Source organism: Lutra lutra, chromosome 6, assembly GCF_902655055.1.
Source record: "Lutra lutra chromosome 6, mLutLut1.2, whole genome shotgun sequence".
Lineage (NCBI taxonomy): Eukaryota > Metazoa > Chordata > Mammalia > Carnivora > Mustelidae > Lutra > Lutra lutra.
Genome location: NC_062283.1, coordinates 58865379 through 58889830, shown reverse-complemented (window position 1 = coordinate 58889830; position 24452 = coordinate 58865379). Strand labels below are relative to the sequence as shown.

General features: G+C 41.8%; 1 protein-coding gene across 2 annotated transcripts in view; it reads right to left on the bottom strand.

The window, feature by feature from the left end:
- The window catches only part of ADGRF1 (adhesion G protein-coupled receptor F1), a 109302-nt gene that overhangs the window by 74236 nt on the left and 10614 nt on the right, over positions 1 to 24452 (bottom strand). For both annotated transcript variants that reach the window (XM_047735080.1, XM_047735078.1), the window contains exon 3: positions 15861 to 16011. The gene's annotated coding sequence lies outside the window, so the exon portion shown is untranslated. The remainder of the gene's footprint in view (positions 1 to 15860; positions 16012 to 24452) is intronic.

Here is a 24452-nt window from a genome sequence, read left to right as displayed (position 1 = left end):
AAGATCAAATGAAATGATGGGTAGAAGGTGATGACTACAGAGTAAATGCTCAGTAAATCATAGTAGATATGATGTGTCTTTCCTCTGCCACCTGTAAGCAAATATTCTACATAGTAGACCCAAAGATGTTCCTCACAGCGATCAGTGAGTGAACTTGTGCTTGCAGAAAGTAAAATAGCACTGTCCACATTCAAATTAGTTGTGTTGCTAGTACAGAAAAGTCAAATACAAATCCATTTGCAAAACTTTGATATTCAAATTGTTAAAGTGTTCTCTAACCAAAAACTCATTTTATTTTTAAAATATTTAAGGACAGTAAAGGCACTTACCCTGACAGAGCTGTTTTAATTTTGACTGGTAACAGGTTATGTTTTGCTACCTAACACTCAGTAATCACTTCAGAAATGCTAACCAAGAGAAAATCCATATTCTCGATTGTTAAAGATATTGGGTAAACCAAAGAGCTTTATTTCCTTTCTCATTATAGATCTTTCCTCCAGGGAGAAACTCCTCAGTTGTTAATACTTGAGATTTGTAGGTTACACTTATCCAACTAGAAATAGTAAGAGTTCATTCATTCATTCATTCATTCAAAGAAACTTTATTCAGTTCTGGCACTGTAGTAAGTGCCAAAGCAAAGTTGGTAATAAAGGAAATAAAATAATAAATAAAGTAAATATAGGAAATAAAATAATAAAGTAATAAAGGAAATAAATAAAGGAAATTTAAAAATTTCCATAGATGAAAAATGTACAGAGAGCCATGAGACTCAGAGGAAGAACTATTGTACCTGGAGGTGGGAGATGGGTATGGAGTCAAGGAAAGCCTCCTAGTATTCAGAGGTGGAATAACCCTAGAATGGGGTCTTAAAACAGCTGTGTAGATAATGTGGCACTGAAGTGGGCTGAGGGGAGACGGGATGGACAGATAAGGAAATGAGTAAGGAAAGTTCGAGAAGAAAGAGCATTGGACAGGTGAAAAGAGAGTGTAGGTATAGCACGTGTCTGTGTGGGGAGTGGAATACAAGAGGTATAGGTGAGAGGCAAACCAGCAGAAACCTAGGGTGATGTGGCATCTGGCTTTATTGGGCCCACTAAAGATTATAGACCTCGTCCTCCAAACAATAGGGATCTATTGAAGGAAGTTCCCTTCAGGTGCTTTGTGGGAGACAAACTCCAGAGCACATAACTGAAATCAAGAGCATTTTGATAATCCAGGGAAGTCGGGAGCTGGGACAAGGGAGAGCAACAGATATATGTCACAGATGCTGAGGAGATCCAGTCTACAAGACAGGCAACTTGTTGGTTAACCTATAAGAATGAAAGAAAGAGAGGAAGCTAGGATGACCTCTCCCACACACAGGATTCTAACTTGAGTAAATAGGTGGATGGTACTATCATTTCCTGGGTGGGGGGTAGAGAAGGTAGAACCAGCTTTATAGGAAACATAAGTGCAATTTTGGCTATGGTGAGTTTGAGCTGTCATTAGGGGAGTGACATCTAGGGGAAGAGATCTTGAAGGAAGCATTTGGAACACAGGGGAAAAGTCTGGTATAAATATATCAGGGGATATAAATATGGGGGTATTCAGTACACAGGGAGAAGGTGGAACCATGGGCATGGAAGAAATTACCAGAAAAGATTAAGAAGGGGCAAAACCTTCTTGGGACCATAAGGGACATCAGCTTTTGAGGGTGGAGGTGGAGGAGAATCGTCAGAGTGACAGAGAGAAGAATTAGAAGGTGCTGGTGTCATGGATAACGAGAGCAGAATCTTAGGAAAAGAGTGATTAATGGAGACAAGTTGTTATATAAAAGTCAAACAGGTGAGGTTAAAGAAGTCCTTAGCCTCCAGCAACTAGACAGTGTCGAGTGCTCTATACTAGACCATTTTATTGGAAATGTGGGCTGGGCCAGGGAAAGTTGTCATAGGGGAGATTGGGGGTTTAAAGTGGAAACCACAGTCATGAAAAGTATAGTAGCTAAATGTAGTTAGAAGTACAAATGTCAAATATATAGGATCCTTTGTAGGATCTCATCTAGGGAAGGGAAGAGAAAGGGAAGGATTCGAGTAAGAAGGGGAGAAAGACACAGGTTAAGATAAGAGAGACCTGAGCATTTTCATGGGTCACAGGAATGGACGAGTTCATAGAGAAAAGGACAGGACAATACAGAGCAGAAATAACTTGGAACAAGCTCCTGGAGGAGACCGTTTGGATGACAAGCACAAGAGGAGGCGTGCAGTGGGGGACAGCCTCAACCTTCTCTCACAGGTCAGGGACCAGTAAGCCTGCTGGCAGAGAAAGGCTTCAGGGGGGTGAGGAAGGTTTAGGAGGGCAGATGTGGAAGTGACAAATGACCACTGTCATAATGACTGGAATTAAACCCTCTAAATAAACAAGAGCATTCTGTGAGACATGAAAAAGGAATTTGTTTAGGCCCACCTGGGGTTGGTTTTCCTCTGAAGAGATAACCAACTTATTTTGAATTTCTTTGCCCTTTATTTTTCACACATCTATGTTCATTTTAATTAAATCGGCCTTTATTCTTGCGGATAAGCAAGTAATACTCTGGGATGAAACATGTCACAGCATGCAATAAAGTTACACTCATTTCTCCCTGTGGATCAAGTAAGCAGCCACCAAGGGCTCATCATCACTCTGTCTGTTCAAGGGACACAACCGTTCTTATGGTGGAACATTATAGTTAAGTCTGGTTTGGCAATCCCCAGAGGTTGTCAAGGATCCTTATGAAAGGAGCAAACCTCCTGGTACCGAGGGAAACAGGTCTGCTCTGTGTAACGGTATTGTGGTGGAAAAGCTCTGACAAAAAAGGGCACAACATCTCCTTTGGAGACCAGATCAAGGAGCCAAGCAAGATGCTATCTGAGCTTGTCGGTCCCAGAAAAAAAGATTGTCTTGGAACAATTTGGGCAAGAAGACAATAGAATTCTTTATTTCTTGGCACAGGAATGAATGAATCTTTATCCCAAATGCAAAGCAGGCTTTAATCCAAGGACAATAAATGGTGAGACCAGCATTCCAGGAACAATCATGGGCTTTCTCTGTATGCTCACAGTGAAAACAGTCCCACAGGGCTTCAAAGAGATATGTGGACTTCTTTTTCTCCTCTTAAGTAAACAAAATTAACAGAGAACAAGCACTTCCTACAGCTGTGGATGCCCAGAATTTCTTCCTACCCTATCCCAACTCTGACCCCAACCCAAAAAGCTTCATCTTTTCTAGCTTAAAGCAATGCGTACACGTAATGACCTTGAGGTTGAACATGAAGCTGTCTGGGCACCTCATTTGAAGAGCAAGGTTGAAATATTCTCCAAAGCATAAGGAACTTTCCTACCCCCCTGTACCTCACTGCTTTTTTCCTATTCTTTCAAAATAAATATATATATATCTTTGAATAAATCCAAATATTGATCATGTATACTTATAAAATAGATAAACTTGGGTACGGTCAGATGAAAAAGTGTGCATTGAGATACTTTGAATTGTAAGCTCTTTGATGCATTTTAAAAATTAGTTTTTACTTATAGAAATAAATGAATTTGGTCTTCTAGTACAAAGGGACATTCCAGTATTCCTTTAGCTCAGCTTCCAACTCTTGAAGAAGAGTTTCGTTTAGTTTTATGCTAAAATCTAGCCTGGAGAAAGCTGGTGCTAGTCAGGATGGGACCTGGAGTCAGTGCCCGTTTTTTTATTTCCTGTCAGGCTGGCAGAGTGCCATCCCCATAAAAAGTCCTGTGTTTGTAGAAGCCGGCAAGGTTCTCTGTAGAGTCACCTCTTGCCACTTCTCAGAAATCACTCCTGAGTCAGGGAATTGCAAATAAAGATTGTTCCACATCACATGATCCCCTCCTCCCACAAACTTCCCTCTCTGAATCTCATGGTTTACATTTTCCCACAAGGTCAAGTCAAGGACATCTGGTCACATGCAGAGTTATGGAAATAAGAGGACACATAGGGCTGGCCATGCAACAAATTCAGAGATTAAATATTTCTCTGATTCCATGTAGGATGTTACATGGGGCTGATTCCCTTTGACAGAGAGCTGCCTTTTCCCAGACCAAGACCAAAGTGGGACCCATTCTTTAGAGCAGATAATTCCAATTCAGTTTTATGAAATTTCTGCCCTGGACTTACCATTTGCTAAACAAAAAGGTCAAAAAAGAAACTAAAAAACAGGTCTGGGCCTGAGGAGTCTTACAATCTTGACAAAAAGACAAGCAACACACACACCCACGAAATAGTTTGCTGATTCATTTACTCAGTGAACAGACTTTTATTTATATAAGAATCTACTTTGTGCCAAGCACTGTATAAGATATTAGAAAAAGAACAAATAAATAAGTCTTGATCCTGTCCTTAAAAAGCTTACAGTCTAGGGGTGCCTGGGTGCCTCAGTTGGTTAAGCATCAGACTCTTGATTTTGGTTCAGGTCATGATCTCAGGGTTATGAGAACAAGCTCCATGTTGGGCTCCATGCTCAGTCTGTTTGAGCTTCTCTTCCTCTCTCTTTGCATGTCTCCCACGTCCCTCTCTCTAATAAATAAATAAATCTTCAAACAAACAAACAAACAAACAAACAAACAAAAATCTTGTAGCCTAGCGAATGGAAACAGGTCCATTAGTAAACATAACCTCTATTAAAGAGGAACGTGTCAAGGCCTGTGGTGGCTGGAAATTGTTAGGGACCAAAATGACTTGGGCATCCAGCAAAACTGCAGAAGGTCATTAAAGCAGAGATGAGCAAGTACAACAGAAACCAGGGCAAACTACAAAAAAAGATAAAGTTCAATGTAACTATTTAAGGTTGGTGGTCATTCCAGGAAGAAAGACCATCTGAGATCATGAGGAAGCCAGTTCCCAAGACAGGGTGGAGATAGTCACAGCTGGAGTGAATTACTATGCACACTTGCAGTTCTTTAACACAACGAAACATCCAGCCCCACACTGAAGCAATTGGCCACAAAGAGGTTATCAGTGAAATGATGATTAAAATTAATTAAAATATAATGCAAACATATGTAACTCATCAAGCTCTGCGAATTTTTTTGCTGTACAACCTTGGATCTGTTATTTGAACTCTCTGAGGCTCAGTGGCCTCAATTGAAATGATAGGATGATAGTAGATAGGATACTAGATAGGATGATAGTATTCACTAGATAGGATTGCTGTGAGGACTAATTGAGTTATGCATGAACTATGTTAGAATGGTACCTGATATATGGTATGTGCTTAATAAATAGATATGATTATTAAATACAGAACAAGCACTGGCGGAATATGATAATAATGGCTAGCTTTTATTTAGTTCTTAACTATTTGCCAGGGAAGGTACTACAATACTCTGCAAGTTATTAGATAATTTCATGTACACCAAAATATTAACAAAGGTATCTCTAGGCAGTGGAGGCACCAGGAGATGGCTTAGAAAGATTTCTCCTGGGGTGCCTGGATGGCTCAGTGGGTTAAATCCTCTGCCTTTGGCTTGGGTCATGATCCCAGGGTCCTGGGATTGAGCCCTACATCGGGTTCTCTGCTCTGTGGGGAATCTGCTTCCCTTCCCCTCTCTCTGCCTGCCTCTCTGCCTACTTGTGATCTCTGTCTGTCATATAAATAAATAAAATCTTAAAAAAAAATAAAAGAAAGATTTCTCCCCTACACGTCTTAAAACTTCCATTAGTGCCTGTTTCAAGTCAGGAATTTTGATGCAGAGCTTGAGACAAGGATTATAGCCATGCAATACATTGAAGGAGCTCTCAGGAGGAAGAGAGAGAAGAGGACAGGGCAGGGAAAGGAGTTAGACAAGGATGTGGCTTCACTGGGGATCTAACTTTAGTCTCACCCCACAGGAAGCACTGGAGTGTGAATTGTACCATAGAAGTCAATTCTGCCTTATGGCAAGGGGACCACCTTTTTTACTTATTAGTCATTGGCTGCAGGCTGGCCCTGGGATGAAGGTGCTAGACATAACCTCCCTAGTGACCCCAGCCAGGACAGGACAGTTCTCTGGAAAAACCCCACTTCCTGTGGGGTGAGACTAAAGTTAGATCCCCAGTGAAGCCACATCCTTGTCTAACTCCTTTCCCTGCCCTGTCCTCTTCTCTCTCTTCCTCCTGAGAGCTCCTTCAATGTATTGCATGGCTATAATCCTTGTCTCAAGCTCTGCATCAAAACTGAACTACATCTGAACTACTTAGCAGTCCACACTCACAGCAGCTGGAGGATAGATACACTGGCTAGGTAAAAGGGATCCAAGACCTGTGTAGCAAACCACCCCAAACTTAGTTACTGAAAACAACAGCAATCATTTATTTCTTTTAAATCTATAATTTGATCAAGGTTTTTCTGGGAAAGTTTGTGCTCCATGCTATCAGCTGGGGTAGCTTGAAAACCGGGGGGTGACTTGCCTGAGGATGGAATCAGCTGAAGAGACTCACGCTGACTCAATTTAAAGAATAAAACTTTAACACACCTCCCTAGTTGTCAAGTTCCAACCAATCCATCATTTTTAAGCTCCTCCAACACAAAAATTCTGACGCCACTACTATTCTGAGTGATGGAGTTATGATGCACTATTATTATTATTTTTTAAAGGTTTTATTTATTCATTTGACAGACAGAGATCACAAGTAGGCAGAGAGGCAGGCAGAGAGAGAGGAGGAAGCAGGCTCCCTGCTGAGAGAGAGCCCGACGCGGGGCTCCATCCCAGAATCCTGGGATCATGACCTGAGCCGAAGGCAGAGGCTTTAATTCGCTGAGCCACCCAGGCGACCCTGCACTATTAATTTTTAATAATAATAACAAATATGCATTCTTAGAGATAGATGTTATGTTATATAAAGTGCACAGGTTTAGAAAAAGTTAAAAAAAATAATGCACTGACGGGATGTGGCATTGGTAAAGTATTGGTAAACCTTCCACCTGAATCAGAATTGTAGCAAATTAAAAGATTGCTGTACCCACTGTCTGTCAGAAATAAAATTCCCTTCATTGGGAGATAGTTATCTTTAATTTTTTACTGTTTTTTTTTCCTGTTTGATTAGAAATTAATTCATACTTCATAACATAATTAATTCAGTTAATATTGATTGCCTATACAAAAGTCTCCATCTTCTCCTTTTAGCCTACTTTTTCTTAATTGAAAGTATTTTTAAGTTGAGACTACATTCAAAAAATTAAAAATCAACAGAGTATAAAAGTGTGTGCAATGAAAAGTCTTCTTTCCACCCCTGTTATTGGTTCAGTTCCCACCACTTTTCTTAGCATATCTTTCCAGATTTTGTTGCATATCAACCAAATAATATAAAAATAGGTTTTCCTTTTTGTCTCCCTTTCACACAAACAGTAGGTTATTTTTCACACTCTAACATACACAGCTTACTTGGTTACTTATATCTCGGAGATCTTTTCATATGAGTTCACAGGCCTGGGTATATCATGATATGTGTAAACATACTAGATTGTCCTCTATAGAATCTTGCTAACAGAAAATATTTTCAAACTTGTATTTTTACAGAACTGATTGGTGAAGAATTGTATCATTGTGTAATTTGAAATTATATTTAACTTAGCTAGAGTGATGATAAGCATTATTTTACATGGTTAAGAGTCCTTTGCATTTCCTATTTTCTGAACTACTCATTCTTCTCCTTTACTCATAATTCTATTGGATTGTTGTTCTTCTTTTTGTTAGTTTCTAGGAGCCCTTTATATGTTAATGAAATTAGCACTTTGTCAAGGATACAAATCCTATCCTGCTTCTAAACACCAACATCCTTTACTAGAGAAAGCATCATTTACTATAGAAAACTGGGAACAAGGAAAAAGGAAAAAATAATCAGCATAATCCCACACAAGAGATCTCAGAGTTGAATTAAACATGAAACTTTTCTTTACCTATTTCTTTAAAGAGATGACAGTTGCAGGGGGAAAAAAAGGAAGGGAATATTTAGTGAGCACATGCTAACAAATGCTACTAATAGCACTTTATTCATGTAATCCCATTTATAGTGCTCACAACTGTTGTATTTGCACTTTATTTCCATTGTATAGCTAAGGAATTTGAAGCTCAGACAAGTTAAAAAAAACAAAAAACAAAAAATAAAAACCAGACCAAGATCACACAGCTAGTAAGAGGTAGAACTGGGTTTCCAACTTGGATCTGTCAGACCCTGGGGCTCCTTCCCTTTCTATAGTCCCTGTTGCTTTCTTGCCACCTGTGTTTTAAGAGTAAGCTGTTACATCCTTGAAGATCCATAACAATGGAATAACAGCCAACATAATGAAGAGGATAACAATCTTAAGAAAGATGACAAAGACCTCGTTGTTGTTTTGAATACCACTAGAATTCATTCACTTTCAGTTCTGGAACATTCAGAGGTCTGGAACTGTCACATTCAACAGGAAGTAAGGCCCAGCTGGCTGTTGCTGGCTCCTGGCCATGTGTAGACAACCCCCGGTCATTTGTCAATGTTCCCAGGGGTGCCTGCTTCAAGTTAAAAATCCTGGCAGTGTGCTTTCCTCCACTGTATAATTGTACTGGCCATAGCGAGGTTGACTAAATCCTCTTGATGCTTCTGCTAATTCTATGGGCCCTGCAGGCTAGAGCAGCCCAGAAACAGAACAGGGCACACCCAAAAGTGCAATCCAAAGGCTGGAGGCTCCTCTGGTTCCTTAACATGGGTAAACATTTCACTGTCAAATTGTCAACATGCAAATACAGGCAGAGCTTTCTTCGGGGTTAGAATAGAATGTTAGAACTAGAATTGACACCAATGTTTTCCTCATACAGTGTTTCACACGATGCCTGGGAGGCCCTGAGATGGTGGAATAGGTTTCCATAAAGCCCCTGCGGGAGATCAGGAAAAGCTGAACAGGTGAGAGTTTTGGTTTCACACCCCAAGTTCAACCAGATCAGTTCTACTTCTGCCTGTAACTGCCCTGTAATATTTATTTGGAGAAAGGGCTCCCAGCTGAAACAAGCGTGAGAACCACTTCATTTTACTGGTGTAGAAGTTGAGGCTCAGGAAGGGTTTGATGCAGCCAATTACCGGAGAAGTCAGTGGCCGAACTGGGCTTAGGGGCTGACTCCTCAGCCAGAGCTCTTTCCACTATCTGGGCTCCATTATCACACAGAGCCCTCCTGTTTGTTTGTGCTGGGTCCTCATTCTTAAGAATTTTCAGCCAGCTATTCCCCAGACCCTAAACTGTAAATCAGCTCACCCTGAATTCTGTGAAGCAAGTTTTTAGTAAAAATGTTCTAGGCTATTCCCTACTCTATGGCATTCACATCACATCCTGGCCCCTGTTGGTACCAGAAACAAAGGAAAGATGTGCACACCTATGTACACTTACCAAAATATCCTCCCAGACTTTGAGTCCAGTGGAAACATTGGTGAAAGCTCTCCACTTAAAAAACATGATCTGTACATAAAGTTGTTGTGAAGCCCAATCTGCTGGTCCGCCATTATCAACTGCCATATACCCACCGGAGTGATGCAATAGCACAAAGACCCAGGACCCCAGGCCTGATCCTATAGCACAGTGACTCAGGGTTGTCAAACAAGCAAATAGCAATGCTTGTTTTCCTGTTAAATTCTGAGATTTTGTTGATCATGGATTTTTTTCTCTCTTTTTTCTAATTATGGTCAGTTAGCCAACATATAGTACAGTATTAGTTTTTGGTGTAGTGTTCAACAAATCATTAGTTGCATATAATACCCAGTGCTCATCACAATACATGCCCTCCTTAATGCCTATCACCCAGCTACCCCATCCCCCCATTCCCCTCCCTTCTGTAACCTTCAGTTTGTTCCCAGAGTCCAGAGTCTCTCATGGTTTGTCTCCTTCTCTGATTTCCCTCTCTTCCCCTATGTCCTTCGTGCTATTCTTTATGTTCCACATATGAATGAAACCATATGATAATTGTTTTCCTCTGCTTGACTTATTTCATTTTAGCTATAATCCCCTCCAGTTCTATCCATGTTGATGCAAAACCTGGGTATTCATCCTTTCTGATGGCTGAGTAATATTCCATTATATCTATGGACCATATCTTCTTTGTCCATTCATCTGTTGAAGGGCATCTCGCTCCTTCTACTGTTGCGGACATTGCTGCTATGAACACTGAGATGCAGGTGCCCTTTCTTTTCACTAATCTGCTTTTTTTTTTCATGAAATTTGATTGCATATTGTGATACAATTTGTATTTTTGATTAAAATACTTCTTGGTTATTTGATTCTTGATTCTTGAGTTTTTTTGGCACTCCCTCAAACTGTATGCCTCACTCACCTGACCCTATCCCAGGGCTCCTGCTCACACAGTCTCAACAGCATCTCCCACCCAGCACTTCCAGACTCTTGTCATTTAGAGAACCCAATTATATAAAAGCTCACATACCCAGACCATATTTTGTCTCTTGTGTCCTCCTGTAAAATCGGAAGGCCTACATTATTATCTTTTTTAAGTAGAAACTTCCAGAATAGTGTGTGTGTGTGTGTGTTTTTAAACACTGAAGTATAGTTGACATAATATTATATTAGTTTAAGGTGTACAACATAGGGGTTCAACAGTTATAGACATTACCAAATGCTTGTCATTATCAATGTAGTCATTGTACATTGTAAAAATATTATGGACTATATTCCCTTATGCTCTGCCTTCCATCTCTGTGATTTATTTACTTTATAACTGGAAGTGCCTCTTAATTCCCTTCACCTGTACCACTCATCCCTTCATTGCCCATCCAGTCTGGCAAACACCAGCTTATTCTCTACCCACATTCTTATTTTACTATTTATCTCAGCCTCTTCACCCACTCCCACCAGCTCCAATAAGGAGTTCTCTCTCAAATCATAATTCTTTTTAAAAAAGATTTGTTTACTTTGGAGAAAGAGAGAGTGTGTGAGCAGGAGAAGAGGGAGAAAATCCAAGGAGACTCCCCACTGAGCATGGAGTCCACTGAGGAACTTGCCCTCAAGACCCTGAGATCATGACTTGAGCTAAAACCAAGAGTCACTCAACTGCCTGAGCCACCCAGACACCCCTCAAATCATAATTCTCTTTGTAAAGAGTTATATTCTCACATTATCTCCTCTTATGGGTGCTGAATCAGAACCAAGGCAAGACTTGTTTACCTTTAGGACTAAGTCAGATGTATACGCCCTAGAGAATTATATGAAGGAGTTTCCAATATGTTCACACATGATTTGAAGTTCCCAGTTTAATTTGTATCCCCAAACATCTTCAGGCATTAAGATGACTTGTTCAGACAAAAATAATGTGGAATTTGGGGCTGGCTTAGTATGGACTTCCCAGGCACCTTCATTCCCTCACAGCTATTGATTTTGAAAGGACCAATGTTGACTTGGAAATTGTATGCTAATTGAGTATGTGATCTGGATAAGCTGAGGGATTGGAAGCAAGAAGTTTGTGCAACTTCCCCTGCTTTGCAACACACCAACACAGGTGCAAAATTACCAGGTTGAAGAGAGTCAAGAATGTTGTTTTGCCCTTTTCTTTCTTCCAGCAACATCTTAGAAATGTAGTCAGCAATATGCTTAGCCATTTGTTTACTCATATTAGTCCAAAGTGCTGGTTGTGGTTGGCTGTGACTGGCACTCACCTCCCAAAGCCTTACCAGCCTTCTCTCAATCCCAGGGCAATCAGCTGCAGAAATCAGGCTTAACACATTTAAGACCCACTCTTGTCATTTAGAGAACTGAGCTTCTATGCATTTCCCAACTTCCACTCCTGTGACTCTGCCCATTTTTGTTTACGTGTCCCCAGTTTTGTTCACATCCTTAAATTGGGATGTCCCTTCTGAATTCTGTTTCTTTCCTTCTTGTTCTCATTAAGGCTAGAAGGAGTCAGGTCTCTAGGGAGCTGTTTTGGATGCTCACAGCTGGATTTTGCTACCCTTTTGTTCTGTGGTTATAATCTGAGACTGCTGTTGGATGGGTCTGAACATCTGCAGTAGAATTCATATCTGAACCAAATGAAGATAATTTGTAATTCCATTTTAATTTACTTATTGCCTTTTTAGTCCATACCTAGTACATTATGTTTTTAGTGTTTGCTGTAGAGATTACAAAATACATTTTTAATCTGTCGAAGCCAACTTCAAGATAATATCACACTACTTCATATGAGGTATAGAAATCCATATCACTTATGCTGTAGTTCTAACATGTATTACATCTACATACATTAAAAGTTCTATATTACAATGTTATAATTTGGGGTTTTTTATACATAGATGTTGTTCTTCTATTTTTTCATAATCCAATTATTTGTGGATTATATCCCAGACATTACAAAAAATATATTATGGAGAATCTGGAGTCTGTTATGTTCCTCTGAAGAGTACTGATACTTTTGTCAAGTTGATTCCTGTGCGTGCATGATTCAGAGATCAGTCAGAGACTTAGGCAGTTTGGAAACTAGAATTTGGGGCTTTCCTAGATTTCCTAGGCTATTCTAGTTTCTGGGGCTTTCCCTTTCTGATCCTTTCCTTTTAAGGATTTTCTCTTCGTCAAGCCAGTAAGATATCATCTACCACTTGCTCTATTCACCCCACAAGCCACAGACTTGGGTTTGTCCTCAGGTTGACAGCTATTAGAAAAAAAGGACAGGAGGGTAATACCCAGGGCCCTTCACTTTGTCCATAAATCGACTTGTCTCCACTATCTGTGCACTTTTATTCACTCTCTAGTGCCTTCAGGTAATTGGATTTTTCCAATCTTTTGTCCAGAATTCACAGTTTTTATCTTTATGAGAGTTGGCTCAATAGAAACTACTTAACCAAACTAGAAACAGAACTCTCTCAAATGATATTAGGTTAATAATTCTAATGTGAAATTGGCATAGAGTAGATGGAGAGATAATTTGAATTTTTATTAACAACCTGCTGATATTTTCAGGTTCATAAATATTTTTGAAGCTGCTTCTATGTTTTAGGCATTGTGATCATTACTGAAAATATATAAATAAAGCCCACCAGCCCAGCCTTTGAAGCAGGTTACACTTTTATTCCAGTTAAGAAAGAAATACAATCTTTCTTTCCTCCTAGCCTATAAAATGGGAGCCATTTAATTGCATTCACTGGGAAAAGATGGGGTTAATTCATAATCACAGCTGACAGAGATGGTAGAAAGAAACACAATTCTGTATCAGGTGTATCTTTATCTGTGCTATTTCATTTTCCCCCAACCAACCCCAAAGATGCCCCTGATGCTTTTTTCTCTACCCTTCTATTACAGATGAAAAAAAAATGGTGCTCTGAAAGGTTCAACATAACTTGTCTACAGTTGCATCACTAGTAAACAGAGGGATTGCCTCTGCACTCTTGTTTCCACTCTCATTAACCAAACTGGGAGATGTCTGGTCTCTACCTCATCCTTCCTATCTGACTCTGAGCATATCAGGGGACTTCAGTCTCCTCTTTTAGAGATAGAACTTACCTGTACCCTTGGTACTCACCCTCACCCTTCCAAGATAAATTGGATGAATTAAGAACCTTTCAAATACATTGGGTCTACACTTCAAATGCCATGACGATGAATCATCTCCAAGGTCCTTGGTTTTAGCCTAGGAACCTCTGAGTTTCAGTCTGTGAACATTACCGTGGTGGGTCTTTCTCTGAACTCTGTGGTGCTTCTTGTCTTCCGGGGGCACCATCTTTCAGTCTTCTCTCTGCAAGGACTGCAGCACCATAGATGCAGTAGTGGTGTTTAATAAAAATAGAGAAGAACAACAATGCCTTGTGTCTAAAGCATGCGTTTTATTTTCCAAGCTCTGTTGTAAATATTCTTTCATTTGATCTGCACAGCGCTTTGGGGTAACCTCCCTTAAACTTTCTCCTTCTCCTAATGAAATACTAATTGCATTAAAAAAAATTTTTTTTAACAAGAACATTATTTCTATTTTAGGAAGGCAAGTTTTGCATACCAAAGAATGCAAGCTCCCTATGAGAGTCTCAATCCCTCAAAGTCAAGTTTTATTTCCTGTTTTCTCTGTATCCCACTCACCTAGCCCTGTATTTATAACATAATCAGTGAGAGCTTGACATATGCTTGTAATAATAAGCCTAGTGTTTATTAAGTTCTAATACAATATCTCATTTTATAAATCCTGCGTAAACAAATGTCAAAAAAAAAATCCAGGCTCCGATTCCAACCCTGCCACTCACTAGGGTCATGATTTTACCTAAATCAGTCAATGTCTCTGGAATTCTGATTCCTTACACATAAATTCTGAGTGACAGTCAAGGACTGTGAGATGTGAGGTTACATTTCAGTAAAACCTAGTACAGTATCTGGGCCAGTGTGCTCTCCAAAATACCAACTCTCCAGTTTTTAGTGAGGAGAATGGCATTTTCCCCCACTTCTAAAAATGTAGGCCCCGTCAAGTTGAGTTGTCTGAGGAACACGACAGTTGGCAGTGACAAATATTTCCACTGGCTTTCTCTCCACTTCCCATCAGACTGTGACTGCTCTAATCCTGACCCACATAACAGGTACTTAACAAGTAAATAATAATGATAATGATAGTGATAATGATAATAATATTCACTGCCACATATGAAGACTTTGGTATCTGCCAGGCACTGTCAGTTTCTATATTCACATTATTCAAACAGTTAACAATGACTCAGCAAGATAGTTGTTACTGTGCCCGATTTACAGATGAAAACAAAAAAGGAGATTTTTGAAAAGTTAGCCACTTTGCTCAAGGGTGCAGAGTCAGTGAATGGCAGATCTGGGATTTGAACCCACATTCCAAGATTCATGAGCTCTTTCCATTGATTCTTCTCCTTTTATACTGTCTTACCAAAGGGGGAAAAACAACGTGGAAATGTGACAAATTATTGGGAAAAATTTAACTGTGCTGTCACTTGATGCCACGTGATCCAGGGACGAAAAAATAAAAAAATAAATAAAAATAATAATAAATCCATTTATTTTCTGTCTGATTGGTACAATTCTTAAGTACTTGGTCAGACAATGCTGTTTTTGTCAACTCCTAAGGCACGGAGCAGAGGGAGAAGTTCACCCCAACAGTGATGGGCAAGGTGAGTCCAGAGTAACAAATCCACCAAATGAGTACCAAAGGCTCATGGGCTTCGGCCCTCATCCAGGAGGAACCCGTAGGACTGCATCATTTGGGTATAAACATGGGTTTGTTCTCGAAAGAAACAGATGCTCCCAGCAAGCTGTTTCAGAGATGGAAGCTGGATCAATCTGTCTGCTTGTGCGGGTCGACTCCCGGATGATGTATTTGGTCGTTCTTGGCTCTATGAGCAAACAGCCATCAGGGAGCGATTGCTGTGGCTTCCATAACTTGGCAACCAAAGCTCCTGGGGGTTCACTGGGTGTTTTCCATCCTCACAGCGACTTTCAGCCCTCAGGAGAGGGAAGGGCAGAGAGGCAAAGAAGACAACCAGGTGTGGGCAAAGAAGAAAACATTTGGTCAAGCCAAAGTGGATGACAAATCGTCAAATAACCCTGAAAAGACACACCCAAGACAAACGAGATCTAGTCTCAACTTTCATAAGACTTGATCCCCGCACGGATTCAGATGTTTCACTCAGAGCTGTAGACAGAAGCTGCTCCCATGTAGAGACCTAGAGAGAGACATTTGAGTAGTCATGTGTACCTGTTTTCAAGCTCGTTCCCTGCTTGCCATGTCTGTGATGGAGGCAGAATACGGGCACTGGTGTGGAGCATAATAATGCTGAGTTCTGCCCGAAGAGCACTGAGGGACCCAGGAACCAACCGAGGGGCAAATTAGCCACAGCGCGAAAAGCAAGAGGATGCTTCTGAACCTATTACATTTACATACTGAGGCAAAAATCCTTAGCTTGTCCGTGGCAGCAGAATCCAGGTTGAGTAACCAAATCCTGGAGGACCTGGGTTCTAGTGGGAGCTCCTCCATTATTCTCCAGCTTTGTGATGTTGGGGCCTCGGTCTCCTAAAATCTAGCCTTCGGGCTCCTGTCACAGAAAACAGAGGCAGGCAACACAACATGATAAAAAGCACACCACCTTTGGACACAAATGGCCTTGCGGAAAGTCCTTTAACCTCGCATAGCTGACTTGAGACAAAAGTTATTTTTCAGCAATTATTTATGCAGCATTTAGTGGGCTCTGGGAATACGGCAAAGAACAAAACAGACCAAATTCCTGTTCTCATGGATCTTATATCTTTAGAGATGCACCTTTAGAGATCATCAGAAAAGAAACAAATACGTGGACATAGGATGCAATGCCAGACAGTAATAAGCTCTATGGAAAAAATAAATAAAGCAGGAGAGGGAAATAGGGAGGGCTTGCCATGTTAACTAGAGCTGCCAGAGGCAAATGCTAACAGCCTCAGAAACTTATTGTGGAGGGGAACCTGGGTGGCTCAGTGGGTTAATTCTCTGCCTTTGGCTCAGGTCATGATCTCAGGGTCCTGAAATCAAGTCCCACATCAGGCTCTCTGCTCAGTGGGGAGCCTGCTTCCCCCCACCACCTCTGCTTGCCTCTCTGCTGACTTGTGATCTCTCTCAAATAAGTAAATAAAATCTTCAAAAAAAAAAAAAACTTATTGTGGAGAAGGAACAGAGACTGTATTTTAACAGATGACAACATAGCACTGAACGTTTGAATGGCTCACAGGACCACCATAAGGTCCAAGTGGGGTTTTCAGGCCATGTCCATGTCTGAGAGATCAGGCTCAGCATGCCTGTTATTTCTCCTTCCCTGAGTCTTTTCAATGCTGCCTCCTTAGGTTTGGGGGTTTTGGCTCCTTTTGGTTTTTCCTCCATTCCTGCAGGGGGAACTTGATCTCTGGGAGCAAGAAGTTAATGGATGTAAAAAGGTCTTGGAGCAATGGTATTTGCTACCGCTAATGATGTGTCTGTCCATGGTTTGTCTCTGTTCTCCAGCATTCGGCCTCTCAGCACAGGGTTCCAGGTTTGGAGGCGTGGGGCCTGTTTGTTTTGGAGAGATCTGTCCACCAGGTGGTAGAAGCTTCCCATTCAGGAAATGAGTCCTGAAGCAGTCAGGCCGGTGGACTCCATCTGGCTTGAGCACAAAAAAGGGCACCACTGTGCAGCCACATCCTGGCCCAGAACACGCCTGCAGGTAACAGTACCCAGATCCTGCCCTAGTCTGACTCTTGGGCTCAAGGTTCTGACTTATATCTTTGCACGTTTATGGATTTTAGGGTTTTATAAGGAAGGCAGTCATCTGAGGGCTGACTCTACCTCGTCAAAAACAAAACTCTCTGTTTTGCTCAAGTGCGACTCAATTTATCCATTTCTCAGGGGTTTTCACCTCCATGTTAGGGCAAAGCTTGACTGGGGGCTCTAGAATGTTCGACAAACAGGTTACCCATCATTCTCTGTTGTCATAGATAGCATTATGGGGAATGATAAAACAAGAAAATCATTTTAAATGTCTCTTGCTGTCCGGTGAACAGGCACTTGCCAATGTAATTTGAATCTTGTCCCCTATGTTTCTCACCTAAAACACTGGGCTGAATGAACTTCACCCTAGAAGTCCATGTTCACTAGCCTCCAAAGTGGCCCCTAGCCAGCCTGTCTGTGCCCTTCTGTAGTCTCCCTCTTCATTGAATCCATGGGCAACGGAATCAAGCAGAAAGGACAGGATGTGATTTCAGGGGCGAGGTCAGAACAGACACTGCCACTCCCACCTCGGCCTCTTAGATTACTCACTCTAGGGCACGGAAGCCGCCAGGCAATAAGAACACTCAAGTAAGTCTCCAGAGAGGTTGACAGGAACAATAGCTGGAGCATTTCACCTACAAGGAGGCATGGAAGTGAGCAGCCTTGGAAGTGGATCCTCTGGGGCGCCTGCATGGCTCAGTGGGTTAAGCGCCTGCCTCCAGCTCAGGTCATGATCCCAAGGTCCTGGGATTGAGCCCCACATCGGGCTCCCTGCTCAGCAGGAACCTGCTTCTCCCTCTCCCTCTGCCTCTCATGAATAAAAAATAAATAAAAATCTTAAGGAAGTGGATCTTCAACCCCAATCAAGCCTTCCAGTGACTGCAGCCCTGGACAACGCCTGAGGAAAACCTAATGAGAGACCCTGATCACCACCCAGAGGAGCCACTCCTGAGTTCCCAACCCACACTAACTGTGAAAGACAATAAATGATTATCGTTCTAAGCCACTAGATTTGGGGTAATTTGTTACATGACAAGAGATAACGAACACAAAACCTATTCTGAGTGACCAGGATTGCAGGGAAAAAACTACAGTCTGTTAAACCCACTGAAACCAGATTCCAATGACTGCTAGGCCATTTTGCTGAACACCACAGCAGCGATTTTCAGAGAACTGTTATTAGAAATTGACATTGGATTTGCAGTACTAGTAAAGGCTCAGTCTTTGCCTTGAGGACACTCATGGGCATTCTCAGGGAGCAAACCTTCTAAGCATCGTCGCTGAGCATGACCTTAGAGATACGCTGGGTTTCACGTTGTGTTTACATTCTGTCGAGGTATTGGATTTCCTACAGTTATGGGTTGAAGACTACCAGGGAGGGAGACATCAAGCACCCGGCACTTCTGGCTTGCTCTGCACACGGCCAGAATGAGTTCCTTCCTCTGGAGGAAGCCAGCAGGCAAGTGGACACAGGTGCTGGTGATTGCAAGTTGAACCAGTGAACTCAGAAATGGCACGGGTTGGGGGGACATGAGTGAGGACATCAATTGTCTGCTTTAGTTGCCACATCAAGGTCTCAACCACAGGCAAAAGGCACGGATCTGAGACTGAGGAGCACAATCAGAGCCCAGCTATCCAAATGGGTCTTCGAGTCAGGACCAGATTAGTAGCAAAGGCATCCTAAACCCGATGGTAAGTCTGGCCTTCCTGAATCACTCTTGCTGGGAAGAAAAAGCAGGAGGCTTAGAGACTGGGAATCCCTCTCAAGCCCCTCCGCCCAAACCACAGGCACAAGATTTGTCAGCCTCACCCCCCTGGGATTGTGCTATCACTCATTTCCTTGCTCTATGCTCTCACCTCTTCCTACTAAGGGCCATCCTATTTAAGGGACAAATTGGTCACTTAGAAATAAATTCAACCAAGGGTTTTAAAAGAACCAAGGGATAGCACTCCTTTGCGTAAGGAAATCAGTGAGTTAAAGTAGGGCCTGGCACTCAGTAGGTGGCCACACATGGTAAGTTGGTTTCTCTCCAGCCCCTGCCACCACTGCCTTGGGACTGCCAGGCAGGAACGGAGTCATAGAACTAATCTATATCTGCTCTCCAGACCTTCTTTTTTTTCTTCTCTTTCTCTTTCTTTCTTCCTTCCTTCTTTTCTCCCTTCCTTCCCTTCCCTCTCTCCCTCCCTCCTTCCTTCCTTCCTTTCTCTCTTTCTTTCTTAAGATTTTTATTTATTTATTTATTTGATAGAGAGATTGAGCAAGCACAAACAGAGGGAGCTAGAGAAGGAGAAGCAGGCTCCTTGCTGAGCAAGGAACCCAACGCAGGGCTCAATCCCAGGACCCTGAAATCATTACCCGAGTGGAAGGCAGATACTTAACCGACTGAGCCACCCAGGCGCCCCCCACCTTCTTGTCTCTTAACAAAGAAAACATCCGACACTGGCACTGAGTCTTCCATGTGTAGTGGTACTGCTTTTTCACTGGGAATTTGCCATGGGGGAGGGTTATTCCTGAGGCCTCATTAGCTGGAGACAGGCAAATAGGATAGAGCGCATGGGAAGATCCAGCATGGGAAACAAAACAGCACCTGGGGCCCAGATTTGAGGAACTAGCCCAGTGGTTCCACAGTATTTCACACTCAGGTCACACTAGAAGAAAACATTCCTACGAAGTCCCCCAACCTTAGTTCTAAGGTACTTCAAGGCAGGGATTTACAGAAGGAGCAGAGGCAGGAAACTCTTGGTCCCTTTTCTCTCTTGCATTTGCTTCTCTGACTTCAACCTCCAGAGGGCACTGACCTTCAAAAGACTAAACTCAAAACTCAAAACACCAAGGCTGGGCACACGGAATGCCAACTCTTGGCCATACCGGGTGGGGGGATCCTCAGCAGCTGTTAATTCTCTGTGGATAATTAATACTGGTGAAATTGAACCTCAGCTTCATTAGCACTTATAAATGGGCTCTCTTCCCCCTGATAATATGAGGAAGTCCCAAAGCTGTGGTTTTTGCCACTCTTCAGGTCTTTCTTTTAGAGAGGTTCCTTCACCTCCCCACTATTAGTTTTGTGCCTCTAGTAGGCTTTCTCTGGAAATAGTCAACATTCCTTGGTCACATGTCCTATCTGGGTGACATCAGAAATTGGAAGAAACCTGGTGGTTTCTTCCAGAAAATCCAGAGATTTTTCAGAGCCACCAAGAGACAGCTGATGCTGTCATGATGGTCGTGATGCTTCACGACCATGTGTTAGCAAACAAAGATGGAGGTTTTGGAGTTTAACAGACGTGGCTTCAGATCCTACCTCTGCCTCTTGCTAGCTATCTGACTTTGGATAAGTTATATAAACCACATCTCAGTCTTTCTTGTAAGTAGAAATGAGAACTAATCTCATAATAGTTTGGTATGCAATAAATGTACTTGGACATATAAAACACCAGCACTGTACCTAACACAAAATAAGGGCTTGGTAAGTCTCGGTGCTTTCTTCGTCATCCTTCTATCTACCTTTAGTAAGACCGCACGGGATGGATGGATTCCTGCAAGTTTTCCTACAGAAGCTTCAGTCACTTACTTGAACCCAATCATTGCCCCCTCAAGAAGAAACTTCTTCTCTTTAGTCTGGTATTCCCCTAAACAACAAGGAAGGGTGAAGGCCATGTGAAAGTCAGAAAGCCAGCTAATCTAGAGCCCTGGGGCTGTTTTCATTTTTGTACCCTGACTCTTGTGGAGTTGGGGAAGCTGGCAGAGTCCCCAGGACACACAAACCTTTGGGGAATAAGATTGGAAATTTACTTAGCAGAAAATTCTCCTATAACATGAGGCACATTGCTCCCCTCTCCCCACCTCAAGCGCCTTATATATTTCAAAGATGATACCAAAGTCAAGTTCCATGTTGAGTAGAGAAAGTACAGGAATGAATCTTGAGTAAATGTACCTCCCTTGTGTCCTGGATATTACCCAACAAGTCACTGGGCTTCTGCCATGGGACAAGAGACAGTTGGGTCTTTGTCTCAATGATCTTCGTCTACCAAGGGAGACAAGCAATAAACACACAATGACAGCATCGTGTAATAAGCTCTGCATTTCGAGCCAAGTACCACATGTCTAGGACTGACATTGCAGGAGATGGGGATCTGGGTTGTATTAAGGATGACCTGCACCCTTCATCACTTGCCATCCCAACTTTGGCCATCAAGATAACTTGTCTGGGCTGAACCTTCTTTGAGTTCTCTGTCCCTATCCTATCATGTGACATCTGTCTCAAATAAGGACCAGAAACTAGACTTAGAATACTGTAGGGATTGACCTAACCAGGGCCTAAATAGAGGGAAAATGTGAAGAAAATTAGACTTTAAAATTGTTTTAATGTTTTTAGAATTTATTATGAGGCTCTCAATGACAAAACTGAAGCCATCTTAAAAACAAGCAAACAAACAGAACACTGGCCTTTACCAACCATGCTGGTTTTTCTGGGACTGTCCCAGTTTTCACACTGAAAATTCCATGTCCTAGGAAACCCCTCGGTCAGGACACATGGAAACAGTTGGTCAGCCTAATTGTGTTCCAAACACAGAAGTACCCACAGAGCAGAGAGAAAATGTATCAGCCTGGTGCTTAAGCCTTGAGCCACGAATGCATAAAGTAATAAACTGTTAATCCACAGGCCCAAATTGCTTCCTGAGCATGAACGTGGAGATATGTAATATTTAACAAACAAAAAAACTGGTACGTACTGAATGAATATGAGACCATATTAAAAAATGCAAGAAATTGTGGCTTCTTATTCTTGAAAAAGGCCTGGAACATAGCCTTCCAAATCACTGAGAGAGACTGGGTTTATGTTTTCCTGGAGAGGCTTAATAAATTAACATACAAGTTAACAGCATTGTCATGGTTAGAAGACAAATCTGACCTTGAATCATGGCTTTATGCCTATACACTGGGTGACCCAAGGTAAATTTTTGAACTTCTCTATGCACTACTTTCCTTTTCTGTAAAATAATCCTATTTCAATGTCCCATTTTATAAATTAAAAAGATCGTAATACATGAAAAATAATGATTACTCAATAAATATTAACTGCTCTCAAAAAACAACAACAACAACAACAAAAACAAGAGGAAGAGCAAAGACCTACCATTTTATTGTCTCTGGGGTACCACGTAAAGTTAGTAATGGGTTAAAATTAGATCGTTCATGAAAACAATTTTGTCATGAAGTATGGGGAATATATGGGTGTAGATTAATTTGGGTATTCTATTTTCATATATTCCTATAGTTGAAAAAAGCCTTGAGCTGAATACCTTCATTTGCCCATCCAGGTCCACTGTCCACCTTTTTTTCCATCCTTCTTTGCACTCTGGAGGCTGGCCTCTGTGGCCGACCTCAGTGGACTTCTGGCCCTTGGACTTGGCTCAAACCAGCTGAATGCTTTTAGCAACTGAAGGTCACAGCTCCTGTCCAGAGACCATCTCCACCCAGTCCTCGCTGCCTCCAGGTTTTTGCCTCCCTGTTCCTCCCACTTCTTCCCAGTTGGAGATGTTAATTGTTGCCCCCTTGACCAGCTTCAGGGCTCCATGCCATCATTTGGGGTTTCCCAATAGCCTGACCACATATTTGTACATTATTTATCCAGCTGGATGTGTTTTTTGTTTCCTGCTAGAATGCTGACAGATACAAACATTAGGAGAACAACCAGCTTAGTGATTTCCAAACACAAATTTGGGCACCATTCTGGCCTGGCGATATCAGAGTCACTTAGGGAGCTTTTGAGAACATGGATTCCTGGACCTTGCACCTGGAGTATTAATTCAGAGGAGGCTGGGATAAGAACTCACACTGTATTTCTAGCAGCTCCCCTCCCAATCCTGCTGCATAGCCAGATCTGGGAAGAGTTTGCCCCTACAGCCCTCGGTGCAGCTGGACCCTTTCTCTTCATCAGTATTTTTTGTTTTTGCTTCACATTTCACTCTCTTTGATTTCATTTTGGTTCAAAACACACAAACAAAAACATACAACACCTAGAGAAATTATGTGTATCCTCCAGAAAGGTGATCTCTGTTAGGGTGGGCATTTTGGCCAATGTCTTTCAGGTCTAGAACCTGGCTGAAACATAGTTGGCACTCAATAAATATTTGTTACATGACTGTTAAATAATTAATTGAGAATATTTGCAGAACTCTGCAGGGCTTAGATTATTTCAAGTTTATGACCTCAAGGGGGGACATGACCTAAGCTCCATATTTGATAAAGAGCCAAACAAAAAGCAATCTTGATAAAGAAAGACGGACTTGTCATCAAAACTGAGTGCGTGGCTACATATAGATATAGTTTCAAACTAGTGGCTTTTCTGGAATTTTCCCCCTCTGTCCTTGGAAGCCTGATGCACATTCCACTAGACTAGGTGGCTTATGTTAAAAGCCAGGAAGCTACTGTCTATGTGGGGAGGGACTATTGAGGTGAACCCCAATTTTACTTTCTCCCACTCTACACTAATTGACACGTTCAGAGGACTTGTGGTGCCTTTTTTAACCTGGAGCTTGCTGTCATTTTCAAATTGAGTGTTCAAAATAAATGAGCAGAATAAAAACCCAGAGCCAGGTACATCCTTCCTGTCCCTTACCTCGTTCGACCAGTCCTCTACCTATTTCTAATTACCTGAGGAGACTTGCCCCGCCTCTTTTTTTCTGCCACTTTCCCTATCTTTTTTGCATCACTAACAGAAAAATCTCTTGGCTGACATTTTTCTGACAAGATGTATCAGCAAAATTGCTAGCTACTTGACCTCTTTTCATGCCAAGACTAAATCTGCTTGAATAAACTTGGTTGGAAAGCATTCTGGAGTAAGAAACACACTTCTCCAAGTCTTGAAATGGATTATACTGCTTATACCCTCTGTGAGCAGCATCTTTTCGAAATGACGCACAGTCATTAGGATGAAAATCAATTATTGATTCCAAGATATTTAAAACCCATTGACAACCTAGGAGCCGAGAAGATGTACAGGGCTACTTGATCTTTTTAGAACCGGCCCCAGCCTGATGCATTTGGCTGGTCTCTTGTTTGCTCTCCACAGCTCTTCTCTCCCCTTCGTTGCTGGATACGGCTTGCTGTCGTCAGGACTGCTGCTCCTAAGTTGAAGCTGCCAAAAAAGAACTCTCTGGGAGGGTGGGGGGTCACTCGGGGCTTTTAGACAAATGTCTATTTCTGCTCTCGGTTATGCGGGAGCTGATCAGAGAGGAATCTTCACAATTTGAGAGACGTTG